At 27.3% G+C, this 18,820-nt stretch overlaps 3 pseudogenes; 1 reads left to right on the top strand and 2 right to left on the bottom strand.

The window, feature by feature from the left end:
• Positions 1-5,680: 5,680 nt before the first annotated feature.
• LOC138362753 (NADH-ubiquinone oxidoreductase chain 5-like) lies at positions 5,681-7,444 on the bottom strand (annotated as a pseudogene).
• A 2,500-nt stretch (positions 7,445-9,944) lies between these two features.
• On the top strand, positions 9,945-11,666 carry LOC138362738 (cytochrome b-like; annotated as a pseudogene).
• Positions 11,667-11,708: 42 nt separating this feature from the next.
• On the bottom strand, positions 11,709-12,660 carry LOC138362737 (NADH-ubiquinone oxidoreductase chain 1-like; annotated as a pseudogene).
• Between the last annotated feature and the right edge of the window lie 6,160 nt (positions 12,661-18,820).

Genomic DNA, 18,820 nt, shown 5'->3' with positions numbered 1-18,820 from the left:
TTACACCTTTGAGTGATTAATTAGCGTCTATACCATCCTAGGGCGATATAGAAGAGCTAACCTAAAGGTACTTCCATGACACTAGTTTATCAATCAAATCATTAGTGTGTATGATTGTATATGTATAATGTGTATTAATTTTAAGTGCTAACCTCTAGTAGAGGTAGGGTTACAGCCTAGTGAGTGCAGAAATTTTACCCTAGGCTACCATCAGTGCTTGTTCAGTATTATGAGCGACCCAAGTACAAGTCCACGAAGGCTTCACCAACTAGCCAGTATGGATAATGCAGGGAGAATGAAAAGAACCCTTGCAGGTCTTACAGGCCACTTAACAAGACAGATCAAGAAATGTGAAGATTTGTCACAACAATCTCAAGTTGATTATGCTGACCTGGAAAGCTATTATCAAGCAGCTGCAGGTAAATTTGGGCAAATCAAATGCCAAATAGCAACAGCCAAATTCCTGAGAAATAGAGGAATAAAATTGGCAGATAATATTAAGTCTGATCACCTCAACGACTTCGATCTCCTTGTAGGGACAGACTATTGCCATCGATTTATTGGTAGCCCTACTAAATATCAGGGCATAACCATGTTTAACTCTGCAGGAGGTAAATTACTCTCAGGCCCAGTATCAAGCCTGAGGAGACCTATGACTGCAGATAAACAATACTAGTAGAAATCTAAATTTGTCAGCTGATTATATTTCTCCAGTAGCATTATACTAAGGAGATTACAGCTGACTATACCAACAGAGGTTGATGTTAGTATCATCATTTAAAGCTGAAGATGAGTTCATGGGGCCTCAGTGGCAAATCAGTGAACAGTAGCCTAAACAACTACAAGTCACTGTGACCAATGTCACTGAACCCATTGCAGTCTCAGAACTATACTTTACTTTAATGATGAGCTATTCAATCTTCTGAATCAATTACATATATTATTTAATCAAGATGTATTCCATGGGCCTCAGTGTTTATATATCAGTGACCAGTTACCTGAACAAACTTCAAGTTATATCGAATGTCACTGATCTCACTGCAGTCCCTGAATCATACTTGACTGTAGTACTTGATCACATCCAGTCTTCTGGGTTAAATAATATGTAATTAGGCTTGAATTTTAGCCATTCAAGAGTTAACAGGGAAATGAAATCGCATTAGACTTCTAACCCCTGCAACTCTAGTACGGGACATCCGTCCTGTACGAACAGACGCACAAATGTGTGATTACTAACTACTAACATCAAATTAATCTAATAATCCGAAGGAGGAGTATCGGTGTTCGTCTGTTCTAAATAGGACTTCGACCCGTGAGCAGCCCCCTGGGGAATTATGTCGGAAAATCCGACACTATTTAATAATATTACATGCAGGCAGATAATATTGCTGCTGTGTTGTATAAACAAGTTAACCCATAGAAAATGAAACTTGTAGTGGAATTTCCGTCTATAGAAAACGGGATATCATTACCACATACTATTATAAATTCACCACCTATTATGGTGGGAATTATTCTTAAATACATTAGTCTTTGGACTTTACCATCATAAAAACATCTCATAAAAATTATAAGAATTAAAAAGGGGTAAATGTGACACTTCTATCACTTACTGTCATCTGGACAATATAGGCCAGTAGCGTCAGTTGTGAGGGAGTGGTCAGCCATTGTTATTGTACTTAGACCAGAGGCTGGGAGCAATTCGGCTCCTGTTAATTTTACTTGGACGAAGTGTTATGGAAACCAAAGGTGTACCATCATCAACACGCTGTCAACAAATACAAGTTAAGTGTTCTGCCGAAACCCATTTATCTATCATTTGTGGCCATTAATGTCAGTAGCTATTGGGTATTCCGGTTAGATCACAAATGATTGACTCAAACAAGGTAATTAAGCCTAGGTCTTTATGGTTCCTTGTACAGTGTTTTCTCTGATATAGCTGTCATATATTAGGATTCTGGCTTTACAGCTAGCGCCCTTTTGACAGGTCAAGACGAGGAAGCAAGACTTTGTGCATCAGTTACTGGATGTTGGAAACTGCCTCAAAATAGGATAATTTGGTGTCTACATCCTAGTTATATCTGGTGGACTAAGGCCTTCTGTACAATAAGATAAGGAACCTCTTCAATTTTTAACAATGTGTAGTTAATACTGTAGTTTGATTGGCTGCATATATATAAATTCAATATAAACCCCCCCCTAATGTGTAGAGGATCGATTTGTGAGATTATTGCAGAAATACAGTCCACTTATCATCATACAAATTGCTATCGAAGTATATAAATTAACGTAAATATATAAAATTTACCCCCCTACAGTAAATAAAAAAATAAAACCTAGTACCCATAATAAAGAAGGACTATAATTTACTTGTGTTCCCTGAAGAGTTCCTAATCAACTAAAAATTTTAATACCAGTAGGAACTGCAATAATTATTGTAGCAGAAGTGAAATAAGCCCGAGTATCTACATCCATCCCTACCGTAAATATATGATGAGCTCATACTACAAAACCTAAAATACCAATAGCAATTATAGCGTAAATTATACCTAATGTTCCAAAAGCCTCTTTCTTACCTGATTCTTGAACTACAATATGAGATACTATACCAAAAGCAGGTAAAATTAAAATATAAACTTCAGGATGTCCAAAAAATCAAAATAAATGTTGATATAAAATAGGATCCCCTCCACCTGCCGGATCAAAAAAAGAAGTATTTAAATTACGATCTGTTAATAATATAGTAATAGCCCCTGCCAACACAGGTAAAGATAATAATAACAAAACAGTAGTAATAAACACTGATCAAACAAATAATGGTATTCGATCCATAGTTATCCCTACTGTTCGTATATTAATAGCAGTTGTTATAAAATTTACTGAACCTAAAATAGAAGATACGCCTGCTAAATGTAAAGAAAAAATACCTAAATCTACAGATGCCCACGCATGAGCAATAGCAGAAGCTAAAGGAGGATAAACAGTCCATCCTGTCCCAACTCCTCTCTCAACTATACCCCTAGTTAATAATAAAGTTAAAGAAAAAGGAAGTAATCAAAACCTTATATTATTTATTCGAGGAAAAGCCATATCTGAGGCACCTAATATTAAAGGAATTAATCAGTTTCCAAACCCACCAATTATAATAGGTATTACTATAAAAAAAATTATTACAAAAGCATGAGCTGTAACTACCACATTGTAGATCTGATCATCCCCAATTAATCTACCTGGTTGACCTAACTCCACCCGAATAATCATTCTTAATGAAGTTCCTACTATACCAGCTCAAGTACCAAAAACAAAATATAATGTTCCAATATCTTTATGATTTGTAGAAAAAAATCATCGTTGCGTAAATAAAATGGCCAAGCTTTAGGCGCTAAACTGTAAATTTAGATACAAGATTTTTCTTTTTTATTAGGTTTTATAGTAATAATTAAAAACATCAAATTGCAAATTTGAAAATGTGCTAACACTAAAACTTTTAAGACCTAAAAGAATTTCTTTTTTTTACAACTTTGAAGGATGTTAGTTTTATTAACTTAAAGTCTTAATATATTATATAAATTGAAGGAACTAATATCCCGATAAAATTTGTAATTATTACTATATTCATAATTTTATTCCCTTCATAATCCTTTGTAACTCAACCCCTAAAAGGAAATACTAAAGTCAAAAAAGAAATCCTTATACGAATATAAAAATAAAGAGTTACCAACCTACATATTAAGAGTACTAATAAAGGATATAAATAATTACTAAAAATTATTTCCTGAATAATAAATCACTTAGGAATAAACCCTAAAAAAGGAGGCAACCCTCCTAGAGAAAATAAACTCATTATAGATATACATTATAGATATAACCTTAGGTATTAAAGGAAATCTACTATTAACTAAATGAGAAAAATGATAAGCCTGCTGAAAATAAAAATTTATAATAACCAAAATTGAAAGTAAGCAATACACCCTAAAGTATAATAATCAACAATATTCCCTTAAAATTATAGCAAAAAATATTCAAGATATGTGATTAATAGAAGAAAATGCTATAATCTTTCGTAAATATAATTGATTTAATCCCCCCATAGCCCCAACAATAGCAGATACCACAGCAGAAGTAAAAATTATAATTAAACTTCACTTATCATAAACCAAATAAGATAATAAAATTATAGGCCCCACTTTTTGTAAAGTTATTAAAATAATTGCTTGAATTCAACTTAATCCTTCTATAACCTGAGGAAATCAAAAATGAAAAGGAGCTGCGCCTAATTTTAATAATAATGACAAATAAAATACTATCTTTAAATTTACCATCATTAAAATAAATAAAGCTGAAAAAATAATTATAATTGAAGCCAAAACTTGTACTAAAAAATATTTTAAAATACTCTCCGAACTATAACGGTTACTTCTAGAAGAAATTAAAGGAATAAAAGATAATAAATTTAACTCTAACCCCACTCAAGCCCCAAATCAAGTATCCGAAGAAATACATAATACTAACCCTAAAACTAAAGTAAAAAAAGAGTATTCTAAAAGGAGAAACCACCGGAAAGAGAGAAATTGATCTCATTCACGGGGTATGAACCCATTAGCTTTTTTTAGCTTATCTTTCAATAATATGAGTAAATTTTACATAATTAGTCACATCAAAACTATCCTTTTATCAAGCATCATATTATTTATAGGTATATACCACTGCTGTGGCTTCAACACAACATTCTAATTTTAAATTATATAAATTAAATTAAGGGGGCATATCAAAAAATATCGTTATAAATTAAAATTGTTCAATTTGCTTATAAATTTTTTTATGAAATGGTTATAGAAAGGGCTGCAACTGGTCCAAGTTTCACCATCACACCCTAAACAGAAAAGGAGAAAAAAAAAATACACAACGTATTATGCAACGAATGTTCAACATTCTCAAATAATCTCAGGGAACACATGTGTCAACTAAAATGTCTACTATGTGCTGTAGAAGCACAAACTCTTGTAATAATTGTAATATGTATGTTCAATATATTTATATTTAAAAAAAAAAAAAAAATATTTTATTTTTTTTTATTTTTTTTTTGCCAATTTTTTTTTCTCGTTTGTTATCAAGGAATTTGCATGAAACTTGCACACTTTGCTCAATGGATGCCTATCTGCAAGGGTGCCAATTATGAACGAAATCTGTCGAAGTCAAGCTCAGCTACAGGTGGCCGAACTTGGATCTTTATTTTACTCTGGAAAGTAATTTACACCTTCAAATTACTTCAGAGCTTTCATTTATTTATCAATTTACATGCAAATTACACCTTATATGTAGCGTTAGTGCTTCTACAGACTCTAGTAGACATTTTAGTCCAAAGTCTATTTGTTGATTTTATAAAAATTTATAAATATCATATATTGCATATTTTTTTAGTAGGGTAACTTTGAAAAATTATATTATTGCACTAAACACTTTTTTGATAAAACTGATCACTAGAATCCTTTATTATGTGCTTAATTCAATATCTGAGTGTTATAGAAATGATTTTAGTTGACACATGTGTTCCCTGAAACTATTTGAAAATTCGTTGCATAATTCGTTGTTTATTTTTTTTCCTCCTTTTCTGTTTAGGGTGTGATGATGAAACTTGGACCAGCTGCAGCCCTTTCTATAACCATTTCATAACAAAAATTTATAAGCAAATTGAACCACTTAATTTTACATCGATATGCCCCCTTAAAACTAATATAATAATAACAATCGTCACCCATAAAAAAAACCTCTTTATATAAATTTTAATTATATTACCTTGAGTAACTTCTAAATAATAAGAACCTTTTATAATTGCACTAAATCCTCCTTGTCCCCCAAAATATTCAGATCATCCCTTATCTCCAATTTTAACAAACCTTTTTCCTAATTTTAAAATATAGTAATTTAATTTTACCCTAGATAAAAAAGGTATAAATCATATAGATCCTGAAAACCTTCTAATAAAATTTAAACCCAAACTACTTAAGGTTTCATTTAAACTTATAATATTTAATATATACCCAGTAAAAGAACCAATTAATAATAATAATAATACCAAACTTTTCATAAACCTCCTTAAACAAATTATATAATATTCAGGAAATATTACTCAAGATAATCTTGCCCCCCTTAAAATAGAACTTAATCTTAATATTACCATAGGATTAGTTATAATAAAATCATTATCTCTAATCCCTCTCATATTTCTAATATGCCTTATTCTAGTAAGCCTATAAAAAATTAAACGAAAAGTATAACTTACTGTTAAACCAGTAGCTAAAATATATATAATAAATCTAATAAAATTAATATTACTTATAAAAGCCATCTCCAAAATAAAATCTTTAGAATAAAATCCAGCCATAAAAGGTATACCACATAATGATAAATTTGATAAATTTATACAAACACCAGTTAAAGGTATTCTAACAATTAAACCCCCAATTATACGAATATCCTGATAATCTCCCAAACTATGAATTACAACCCTCGCACACAAAAATAATAAAGCTTTAAATAAAGCATGAGTTAATAAATGAAAAAAAGCTAAATCAGGGAACCCCAGAGATAAAACTCTTAATATTACCCCCAATTGACTTAGAGTAGATAAGGCAATAATCTTCTTTAAATCATACTCAAAATTTGCCCCAAGACCTGCTATAAATATAGTTGTACAAGAGATAATTAATAAAAAAGATTGAACCGAAGACCCTTCAAAAATAGGCCTAAATCGAATTAATAAATAAACCCCAGCAGTTACCAAAGTTGACGAATGTACTAATGCAGAAACTGGTGTTGGAGCTGCTATAGCAGCTGGTAATCAAGCAGATAAAGGAATTTGTGCTCTTTTTGTTATAGCAGCCACAACAATTAATACTTTTATTAAAATTATATCTTCACTAGTATATAATCTTCAAACCATAAAATTTCAACCCCCTATTCTAAAAAACAAAGCAATACTTAAAAGAATTGCTACATCTCCTACCCGATTTGATTAAACAGTTAACATACCTGCATTAGCTGATTTTTCATTTTGATAATAAATCACTAACACATAAGAAATTAACCCTAACCCATCTCACCCTAATAAAATACAAATTAAATTAGGCCTAACAATTAAAGCATTTATTGAAATAACAAAAGCAAGTACTAAATATATAAAACGATTATAGTGTTTTTCTCCCGTTATATATTCTCCCCTATAAAATATAACCATAGAAGAAATAAATAAAATAAATCTTAACAATATAAAACTTAACCAATCAAATACCAAAGTTACCACAATAGAAGAAGAATTTAAAGAATATAATTCCCACTCAATTCCATACCTAGTCAAATTCTGTAATCTCATTAAAGACATACTTAAACACAATAAAGAACTTACAATTAAAAAAACTAACCTCACTAAATACATAGAGAATTTTCAAACCACTATTTAAAATAAATTCTTATAACTTTGACACCACAAATCAATATTTTCTTTTAAACTATTTAAATTAAATTAAAGGTAAAACTAAACCCCTCTTTAAATTTTTTTTTTTTTTTTTTTTTTTTTTTTTTGAGATATATACAAGAGTTGTTACATTCTTGTACAGCCACTAGTACGCGTAGCGTTTCGGGCAAGTACTTAATCCTATGGTCCCTGGAATACGATTCCCTGCCGCGAAGAATCGTTTTTTCATCCAAGTACACATTTTACTGTTGCGTTAAACAGAGGCTACAGTTAAGGAATTGCGCCCAGTAAATCCTCCCCGGCCAGGATACGAACCCATGACATAGCGCTCGCGGAACGCCAGGCGAGTGTCTTACCACTACACCACGGAGACTGCAATCTTTTATATTTAAGCAGACTATTATAGCAGCATTTTTTATTATAGCAGCTATTATAGCATATTTAAGCAGACTGCAGACTATTATATTTAAAGGAATTCAATGGAGACTTAGAACATAATACTCCCTTAACTTCCCAGAACAACATGCATACAATGATCTAAAAAACGTCCCATGCTGTCTAATCGAATACAAATACGAAGTATAGGCTGCTCTAAAAAAAGATAAACCAATTAATCCAATTATCCTTACTTCTCTTCAACTTACTATTCTAATAATTAAATTAATTTCTCCTAACAAATTTAATGTAGGAGGAGCCGCTATATTCCTAATATTTAATAAAAATCACCATAAACCCAAAGAGGGCATTAAATTTAATAAACCCTTATTAATTAATAAACTACGACTCCCTAATCGCTCATAAATAATATTAGACAAACAAAATAAACCAGACGAACATAGTCCATGGCCTACCATAATAATAACAGCACCATTTATTCCCCATCACCTAAACACCACTAAGCCACTTAAGACTAATCTTGTATGAGCTACTGAAGAATAAGCAATAAAAGATTTTATATCCACTTGCCGTAAACATAAAATTCTAACAAAAACACCTCCTAAAACACTAATACCTACTCACACTCAAGAAAATATTTTATTTTCCTCAGTAAACATTCTTAATACACGAATTAAACCATACCCACCTAACTTTAATAAAACACCTGCCAAAATCATTGAACCAGCTACGGGAGCTTCAACATGAGCTTTAGGTAACCACAAATGAAATAAATACATAGGGAGCTTTACTACAAATACCAGTATAGTAAAAAAATACCATAAAATACTAACCATTCCTAATTCAGATTCCCTTACTTTAGTTAACCCTATTATTAAACTATCCCCCACTATATACAACCCAGTTAAAGACACTAATAAGGGTAAAGAAGCAAATAATGTATAAAATAATATATAAATACCAGCCTGAGTTCGCTCAGGCTGGTAACCACAACCTAAAATTAAAATTAGAGTAGGAATTAAAGAACTTTCAAACCTTAAATAAAATATTAAATAATCTATAGAGCAAAAAGTTATTACTAAAGCAAATAGTAAAATTAAATTTAAAAATAAAAATAGACAACTAAATTTATTTGTCTTTTTTACTATTTGACATCTATAAATAACAAGTACAACAATTCAAACCCTTAATATTACTAAGATTATACTTAAATAATCTGTCCCTAATTGTATTCCTAAATTAAATATATAAAAATCGTGGCCCAACTCTAAAAATACTAAAAAAATATTAAAAACAACGCTAATTCAACAATACCCCAATTATTAATTAAAACCAATAATATTATATTTATAAGTAAAAACTTTATCATTACACTACATTAAATCTACCAAAATAATCATTACCATGAGAACACACAATAGAAATTAATAAAGATAACCCTAATGCACCTTCACAAACTCCTAAAGTTAAAAAAAATAATACAAAATATATATATATATTTTTTTTTTTTTTGAGATTTATATACAAGAGTTGTTACATTCTTGTACAGCCACTAGTACGCGTAGCGTTTCGGGCAAGTCCTTAATCCTATGGTCCCTGGAATACGATCCCCTGCCGCGAAGAATCGTTTTTTCATCCAAGTACACATTTTACTGTTGCGTTAAACAGAGGCTACAGTTAAGGAATTGCGCCCAGTAAATCCTCCCCGGCCAGGATACGAACCCATGACATAGCGCTCGCGGAACGCCAGGCGAGTGTCTTACCACTACACCACGGAGACTGTAGATATGTAGATAGATATCTCAATACCTACTCTTATAATATATAAAACTATAATCCAAAACACCCTCAATATTACAAATTCTAATCTAAGCAAAGTATTTAATAAATGTTTTCGGTTGGAGACAATAGATCATCCCCCACAAAACAATATAGCTAAAGAACAAATATAAACTAAATTTAAAGTATTCATTAGTTTTAATAGTTTAAAAAAAACCTTGGTTTTGTAAATCAAAATTGAATTACTATTCTTAAAACTTTAAAATATAATTTTAAAATTATTTTAATTTTTATTTCAACTACCGACTTCATCTCCATTCTATTCACCCGGTTATTTCACCCCTTATCCATAGGGTTAACATTATTTATTCAAACTCTAATTATTTGTATTACCTCTGGATTTTCTAATAATTCATTCTGATTTTCCTATATCCTATTCTTAATTTTCCTAGGGGGTATATTAGTTTTATTTATCTATGTAGCCTCATTAGCCTCTAACGCAATATTTGGAATCTCATTTAACACCTTATTTACCTTAACATTTATTATTTCTATGATTTGTTTTATTTCTTTCCTTGTCGACCCTTTATTAACCAGCTCTAAATATAGAATTAGAAGTTCTTCTATTATATTCCCCTATAAATTTAGAAATGCCCCTTTAATAACAAGAACTATTTATAATTCCTCATCAATAATATTTACTCTATTTATCATTACATATTTACTTCTTACCCTATTTGCCGCAGTAAAAATTATCAACGTCCACTCTAGGCCCTTACGAGTAAATAACTAATGTTTAAACCCTTACTAAAAACTCACCCCTTATTTAAAATTATTAATAGATCATTAATTGATATACCAATTCCTAGAAATATTTCAATTATATGGAATTTTGGTTCACTATTAGGATTATGTTTAGTTATTTAAATTATAACAGGCTTATTTCTATCTATACATTATACCCCTAATATTGAAATAGCTTTTTCAAGAACTATCCAGATTTGTCGAGACGTAAATTATGGATGACTATTACGCACCATTCATGCCAATAGAGCCTCTTTTTTTTTTATTTGTTTATACTCCCATATTGGACGAGGAATATACTATAGTTCTTATACTTACTTTCATACCTGAATAATTGGAGTATTAATTTTTTTCTTAACTATAGCCTCAGCCTTTTTAGGCTACGTTTTACCCTGAGGGCAAATGTCTTTCTGAGGAGCAACAGTTATTACTAATCTCTTCTCTGCTATTCCCTTTCTAGGTACAGATTTAGTTCAATGGATTTGAGGAGGCTTCGCCGTAGACAACGCCACTTTAACTCGTTTTTTCTTATTTCATTTTTTATTTCCATTTATTATTGCAGCTTTAACAGTAATTCATATTCTATTCCTACACGAAACAGGAGGAAATAACCCACTTGGAATTTCTTCATTTGTAGATAAAGTCCCCTTTCACCCTTATTTCAACTTTAAAGACATCTTAGGATTTATTGTACTTTTCTGAGCCTTAATTATATTAACCCTTCTTAACCCCTACCTCCTTAGAGATCCAGATAACTTTATTCCGGCAAACCCTCTAGTAACTCCCGTTCATATTCAACCTGAATGATATTTTCTTTTTGCCTATGCCATCCTACGATCAATTCCAAATAAACTTGGAGGAGTTATTGCTTTAGTAGCTTCAATTGCTATTTTAATAATTCTACCATTTACTCACAATTCTACTTTCCGTAGAAGAACATTCTACCCTATCAACCAAATTACTTTCTGATATTTAGTCTCAGTAGTAGTCCTACTAACATGAATTGGAGCTCGCCCAATAGAAACTCCTTATATTCTAACAGGACAAAATTTATCTACACTCTATTTTTTATACTATATTATTAACCCGATTTTTACAATAATATGAGATAAATGATTAAATTTAAAGTTTAGTTTATAAAAAACAAATGTTTTGAAAGCATTAATAGGAGTATCTCCAACTTTTATATCGAAAGAAAAGAATATCTTTAATATCCAAAATTAATATTTTTACTTACCTTAAACTATCCATCGACCTATCACTACAATAATAAAAATCAAGTATAAAATAATATCTTTATACCTATACACCAAATTAAAAAAAATTAAAGAAACAGGTAAAAAGCTTTTTCAAGCTAAATACATAGGTTTATCATAACGAAATCGAGGTAAAGTACCCCGAACCCAAATAAAAACAAAACTAATTATTACCACTTTAATATAGAAAATAATTCTCAAAGAATCAGGACCTAAAAAAAACAACCTAAAAATTATCCTTATAAATAAAATACTTGAATATTCCGCTATAAAAATTAAAGCAAACCCGCCCCTTCTATACTCAGTATTAAACCCTGAAACCAACTCAGATTCCCCCTCAGAGAAATCAAAAGGAGTTCGATTAGTCTCAGCTAAACTGGAAGCAAATCACACTATTCTTAATGGAATAGTTAACCATAGAAATCAAACTTCCTCCTGGTATACAATAAAATACTTAAAATTAAAACTCTCAATTAAAAAAATAAAAGACAATAAAATCAAAGCCAAACTTACTTCATATGAAATAGTTTGAGCAACAGAACGTAAACTTCCCAACAAAGAATATTTACAATTTGAAGCCCAACCAGCTATTATTATAGGATAAACACCCGCACTTAAACAACATATAAAAAATAACACCCCTAAGCTTATATTAAATAAACCTCTACTATATGGTAATACCCTTCATAAAATTAAAGAAATAAATAAACTTAATACAGGAGCTATATAATAAGGTAAAAAATTAGATATTCTCAAATTTATATTCTCCTTACAAAAAAGCTTTACAGCATCAGAAAAAGGCTGCAGAATACCTATAATTCCTAATTTATTAGGTCCCTTACGAATTTGAATGTAACCTAAAATTTTTCGTTCCAACAAAGTAACAAAAGCTACTCCTAATAATACACAAATAATTAAAATTAAATAATTAACAACCATAACCAATATTACCCCCCCCCCCCCCGTGACCAAGCATTTTTATTATTTATAGATTCCCTATATTATTAGATTCTAAATCTAACGCATATTTTGCCAAAATAACTCAAATTTTTTTTAATTATTTAATCCTTTCGTTCTAAAATAACTACAATTTATCCTGAAAGATAGAAACCAACCTGGCTTACACCGGTCTGAACTCAAATCATGTAAAATTTTAAAGGTCTAACAGACCTTCTATTATAGTCTCTACTCTATAAAGAACTTTTAATTCGACATCGAGGTCGCAAACTTTCTTGTCGATAAGAACTCTTAAAGAAAATTACGCTGTTATCCCTAAAGTAACTTAATCTTTAATCCCTTTTAGGATCATTAAACCAAACATTACTGTAAAAAAAAAAAAGTTATTTAATATTTTATCCTTGTCACCCCAACCAAATACTCTAAAATAGTACCCTTAAATAAAACTAACTACTATATTATAAATATAAAGTTTTATAGGGTCTTATCGTCCCTCCAGATTATTTAAGCCTTTTCACTTAAAAGTTAAATTCAATATATTAATTTAAGACAGATTATTTCTTGTCCAACCATTCATTCTAGCATTCAATTAAAAAACTAATGATTATGCTACCTTTGCACGGTCATAATACCGCGGCCTTTTAGTTCCCAATGGGCAGGTTAGACTTTATAAACCTCCATAAAGACATGTTTTTGTTAAACAGGCAGAAATAATTTTTGCCGAATTCCTTAAAGAAATATTTAAACACATAAAAATTTTTTAATAATTTAAATTAAATTCAAACACAATTATATAATAATATATTCATTATACCTATTTCAACATTATTTCTAAATAATTTTTAATAAACAATTAAAAAATATATAAATATTATTAACCTAAATTTTACTTATAACACCCTATAAACCTAGCTAATTTTAAGCCTAGTTAAATCCTTTAAAAATATTTTTTTATAATATTAAATAATAAAGAGCTAATCCCCCTTATTTTAACTATTTTTATAAATATATAAAAATGCTAATTTAAATTCACTTCTTAAAAAACTAGATATGAAGGAACCCGATTAATATTTCACTTCTAAAATAAAATTATAAATTTTTCTGCTACAAAAACTCACCTTTTAATTTAGTTATTTCCTTTTCGAGATACACAACCGAATTACATTAATTTAAACATCTATTATACACAAGATACATAACTTTAATATTACTTTTTCATTATTAAATCTTAAATTATTTCAAATTTCCTTTACAGTATTTTATATTAAGTCTTTAATATTATTCAATTAAATTTACTATATTTAAAAAATCTTTTTCATATTAACTACACTAAACAACTATTCATAATCAAAATATATCGAATCACACGACAAACCTTCAGTGTAAATGAGATGCTAATTTTTAGCTTTACTTTGTAATTCTAGAAACAATTTCCAGTACCTCTACTATGTTACGTCTTATTTCACATTAAATGAAAGCGACGGGCGATATGTACATAATTTAGAGCTTATATCAAAAAATCTCACTACTCCTTTTCTTACAATTAAATCCTCCTTCATAAATATATTTAAATACTTAATTCATATTAAATAAATTTTATTGTAACCCATATTTACTTATTTATAAGCTGCACCTTGATGTAATATACTCAATAATATGATTTCAATAATATTTTCTTCTAAATTATCTTATAATGACGGTATACAAGCTGATTAACTAAAATAAGGAAAATAATGCGTGTTGTATCGTTTATAAAACAGGTTCCTCTAACTAGACTAAAACACCGCCAAATTTCTTAAATTTAAAGAACATAACTCCTAATATTCTAGTATTTATAAATTAAATCTAAGTGTACTAGGGTATCTAATCCTAATTCATACCTTAGTTTTTTAAGTTTCACTACCTTAATTTTCAGATAAGTCTTTATATTTTATAACCCAATTTCACTTTTTATAAACATAAACTCTTATTTTAATTAATTTATTAACTTCTAATAATATACTTTATTTAATTTTCATGTATAACCGCGATTGCTGGCACAAGATTTTATCAAACTTATTATAATTTACTAACTCAAGATTTCTCCTATTGATAATATTAAATATTGCATATCTATATACTATACTTTAAGCAAATATATTTCACCAAAATTTACATATACTAAATAATTATAAAATAAAGCCCAAAGCAAAAATCAAACTTTATTAAACCTAATTCACCAAAATATAATTCAACTAATAATAAACCTACAACTTAAAATTTAAGAAAATATTCATAGAAACCAAAAAGAGGTATTCCACTGTTAATGGAAAAATTGAAATTATTTCCTATTAAGGAAATTTATTGGTTAAGAAAAAGCTTCTAACTTATTTCTTGAGCAGTTTAATTCCGTTCAAATTTCATTATACGTAAGGGTTACAGCACTAGAAGTTTTGATCTTCTAAGAATTGGTTAAACTCCATTATGTATAATACAATTATACTATAATCACTTATATATATATATCTACTAATTCAAATCTATTCTGCCCCCTCCTAAAATAAAAACCTTATTATTTTATATTAATTTTAAATAATTTAATATATTAATTCAATTTTAAGAATTAATAATATTAATAAATTTATTATTCTCTTCATATCTTTAATTACATCAAATATAATAACTTTTAAACTTTACAATATATATATACATTTAATTAATATTAAAATTATACTATATTATTAATATATTATTATCTTATATAAAAAATTACATTAAGATATAATTTAATTAAATTAATTTATTTTAATAAAAATAAATTTTAATATAAAATACATTTAAATATTATAAAAAATATTGAGGAAGATAATCTTCCTCAATATTTTTTATATAATAAAATTTAAAAAAAAGTATAATTAATTCTATATGTATAAAATAATGCTTTATTATAAAAAAAATATTTTTATTATTTAAGTTATTTGTATATATATACTAATTCAATCCTATTCTTCCCCCTCTAACATAAATTTAATTTTTTTACTTTAATTCCAAATAATTTTATACATTTAATTAATTTTAGGAATTTTAACGGATAATACAATTTTAAAAAGATTAGTCTTATTCTGCCCCCCCAGTAAAATAATTAACTAAAACATTACTATCATATTCTTGATTTATAGTAAATTATATTGATTTTTCTCAATATATATAATATTATATATTTAGAAATAACTACATCGGGTTACCTCTTTCATTTCCTTAAGATTCTAGCGTCTAAGTTCTTCTATCTTTTATTATTATTTATCAGAATATAAATATTATAAAAATCAGCTTCGATTGAGATATACCAAAACATAATGAGAGGATTAACGGAAGTCTAAATAATAAGAACTTAGTTCAAGAAAAAAATGTTCCGTAAAAGTACTCTTTTCTGACGAAGAGTACTTTTACTACATTTTTTCCTATAGCTAGCCTTAAACTAATATAGAGAGAAATTTAATATAAGATTGCGTTCTATTTATACTAAATTTAGTTTTTGTTACTTAAATAAGGTAATATATATGTATGTGCTTTAGAAAAATATTCTGCCCCCTCCTAAAATAAAAACCTTATTATTTTATATTAATTTTAAATAATTTAATATATTAATTCAATTTTAAGAATTAATAATATTAATAAATTTATTAATCTCTTCATATCTTTAATTACATCAAATATAATAACTTTTAACTTTACAATATATATATATACATTTAATTAATATTAAAATTATACAATATTATTAATATATTATTTTCTTATATAATAAATTATATTAAGATATAATTTAATTAAATTAATTTCTTTTAATAAAAATAAATTTTAATATAAAATACATTAAAATATTATAAAAAATATTGAGGAAGATAATCTTCCTCAATATTTTTTATATAATAAAATTAAAAAAAGTATAATTAATTCTACATGTATAAAATAATGCTTTATTATAAAAAATTTATTTTTATTATTTAAGTTATTTGTATATATATACTAATTCAATCCTATTCTGCCCCCTCCAACATAAATTTTATTTTTTTACTTTAATTCCAAATAATTTTATACATTTAATTAATTTTAAGAATTTAATGGATAATACAATTTTAAAAAGATTAGTCTTATTCTGCCCCCCCCCCCCAGTAAAATAATTTAGTAAAACATAACTATCATATTCTTGATTTATAGTAAATTATATTGATTTTTCTCAATATATATAATATTATATATTTAGAAATAACTACATAGGGCTACCTCTTTCATTTCCTTAAGATTCTAGCGTCTAAGTTCTTCTATTTTTTATTATTATTTATCAGAATATAAATATTATAAAAATCAGCTTCGATTGAGATATACAAAAACAGAATGAGAGGATTAACGGAAGTCTAAATAATAAGAACTTAGTTCAAGAAAAAAATGTTCTGTAAAAGTACTCTTTTCTGACGAAGAGTACTTTTACTACATTTTTTCCTATAGGTAGCCTTAAACTAATATAGAGAGAAATTTAATATAAGATTGCGTTCTATTTATACTAAATTTAATTTTTGTTATTTAAATAAGGTAATATATATATATGTGCTTTAGAAAAATATTCTGCCCCCTCCTAAAATAAAAACTTTATTATTTTATATTAATTTTAAATAATTTAATATATTAATTCAATTTTAAGAATTAATAATATTAATAAATTTAATAATCTCTTCATATCTTTAATTACATCAAATATAATAACGTTTAAACTTTACAATATATATATATACATTTAATTAATATTAAAATTATACTATATTATTAATATATTTTTTTCTTATATAATAAATTACATTAAGATATAATTTAATTAAATTAATTTATTTTAATAAAAATAAATTTTAATATAAAATACATTTAAATATTATAAAAAATATTGAGGAAGATAATCTTCCTCAATATTTTTTATATAATAAAATTAAAAAAAAAGTATAATTAATTCTACATGTATAAAATAATGCTTTATTATAAAAAAAATATTTTTATTATTTAAGTTATTTGTATATATATACTAATTCAATCCTATTCTGCCCCCTCCAACATAGATTTTATTTTTTACTTTAATTCCAAATAATTTTATACATTTAATTAATTTTAAGAATTTTAACGGATAATACAATTTTAAAAAGATTAGTCTTATTCTGCCCCCCCCAGTAAAATAATTTACTAAAACATTACTATCATATTCTTGATTTATAGTAAATTATATTGATTTTTCTCAATTTATATAATATTATATATTAAGAAATAACTACATCGGGCTACCTCTTTCATTTCCTTAAGATTCTAGCGTCTAAGTTCTTCTATCTTTTATTATTATTTATCAGAATATAAATATTATAAAAATCAGCTTCGATTGAGATATACCAAAACATAATGAGAGGATTAACGGAAGTCTAAAACATAAGAACTTAGTTCAAGAAAAAAATGTTACGTAAAAGTACTCTTTTCTGACGAAGAGTACTTTTACTACATTTTTTCCTATAGGTAGCCTTAAACTAATATAGAGAGAAATTTAATATAAGATTGCGTTCTATTTATACTAAATTTAATTTTTGTTATTTAAATAAGGTAATATATATATGTGCTTTAGAAAAATATTCTGCCCCCTCCTAAAATAAAAACCTTATTATTTTATATTAATTTTAAATAATTTAATATACACTTATCAATTTAAGAAATAACATTTTATAACTAAAAATGTTCCCCTTTAAGAATGGGGGGAACATTTTTAGAAGAAACTTCTTCAACTTTACAGCGAAAATGTAATATGTTATACACCTTAAAAACAAATTAGAGGCTTATTACCAAAATTTAGGTCGAAACTAAACACGAATCTTCGCTTTCTAATTTATAAAGTTGATCTACCGATACTTTATGATTGCAAATCATAAATCATAATTGACTACAACTCTACTCATTTCACTCCAATGCACCTTTTAATCACTCATAATATAAACCAACAAGTAAAATCAATAAAAATATTAACCCCGCCAATAATCAAGTAAAAATATTTGTTAACCTGATAATATAAGCCAAAGGTATTAAAAGAGTAATCTCAACATCAAAAATTAAAAAAATTACGGCTACCAAAAAAAATCGAAGGGAGAAA

Source organism: Procambarus clarkii, chromosome 9, assembly GCF_040958095.1.
Source record: "Procambarus clarkii isolate CNS0578487 chromosome 9, FALCON_Pclarkii_2.0, whole genome shotgun sequence".
Classification (NCBI taxonomy): domain Eukaryota; kingdom Metazoa; phylum Arthropoda; class Malacostraca; order Decapoda; family Cambaridae; genus Procambarus; species Procambarus clarkii.
The sequence above is the reverse complement of the archived record's forward strand: the minus strand, read 5'-3'. Positions and strand labels throughout refer to the sequence as shown.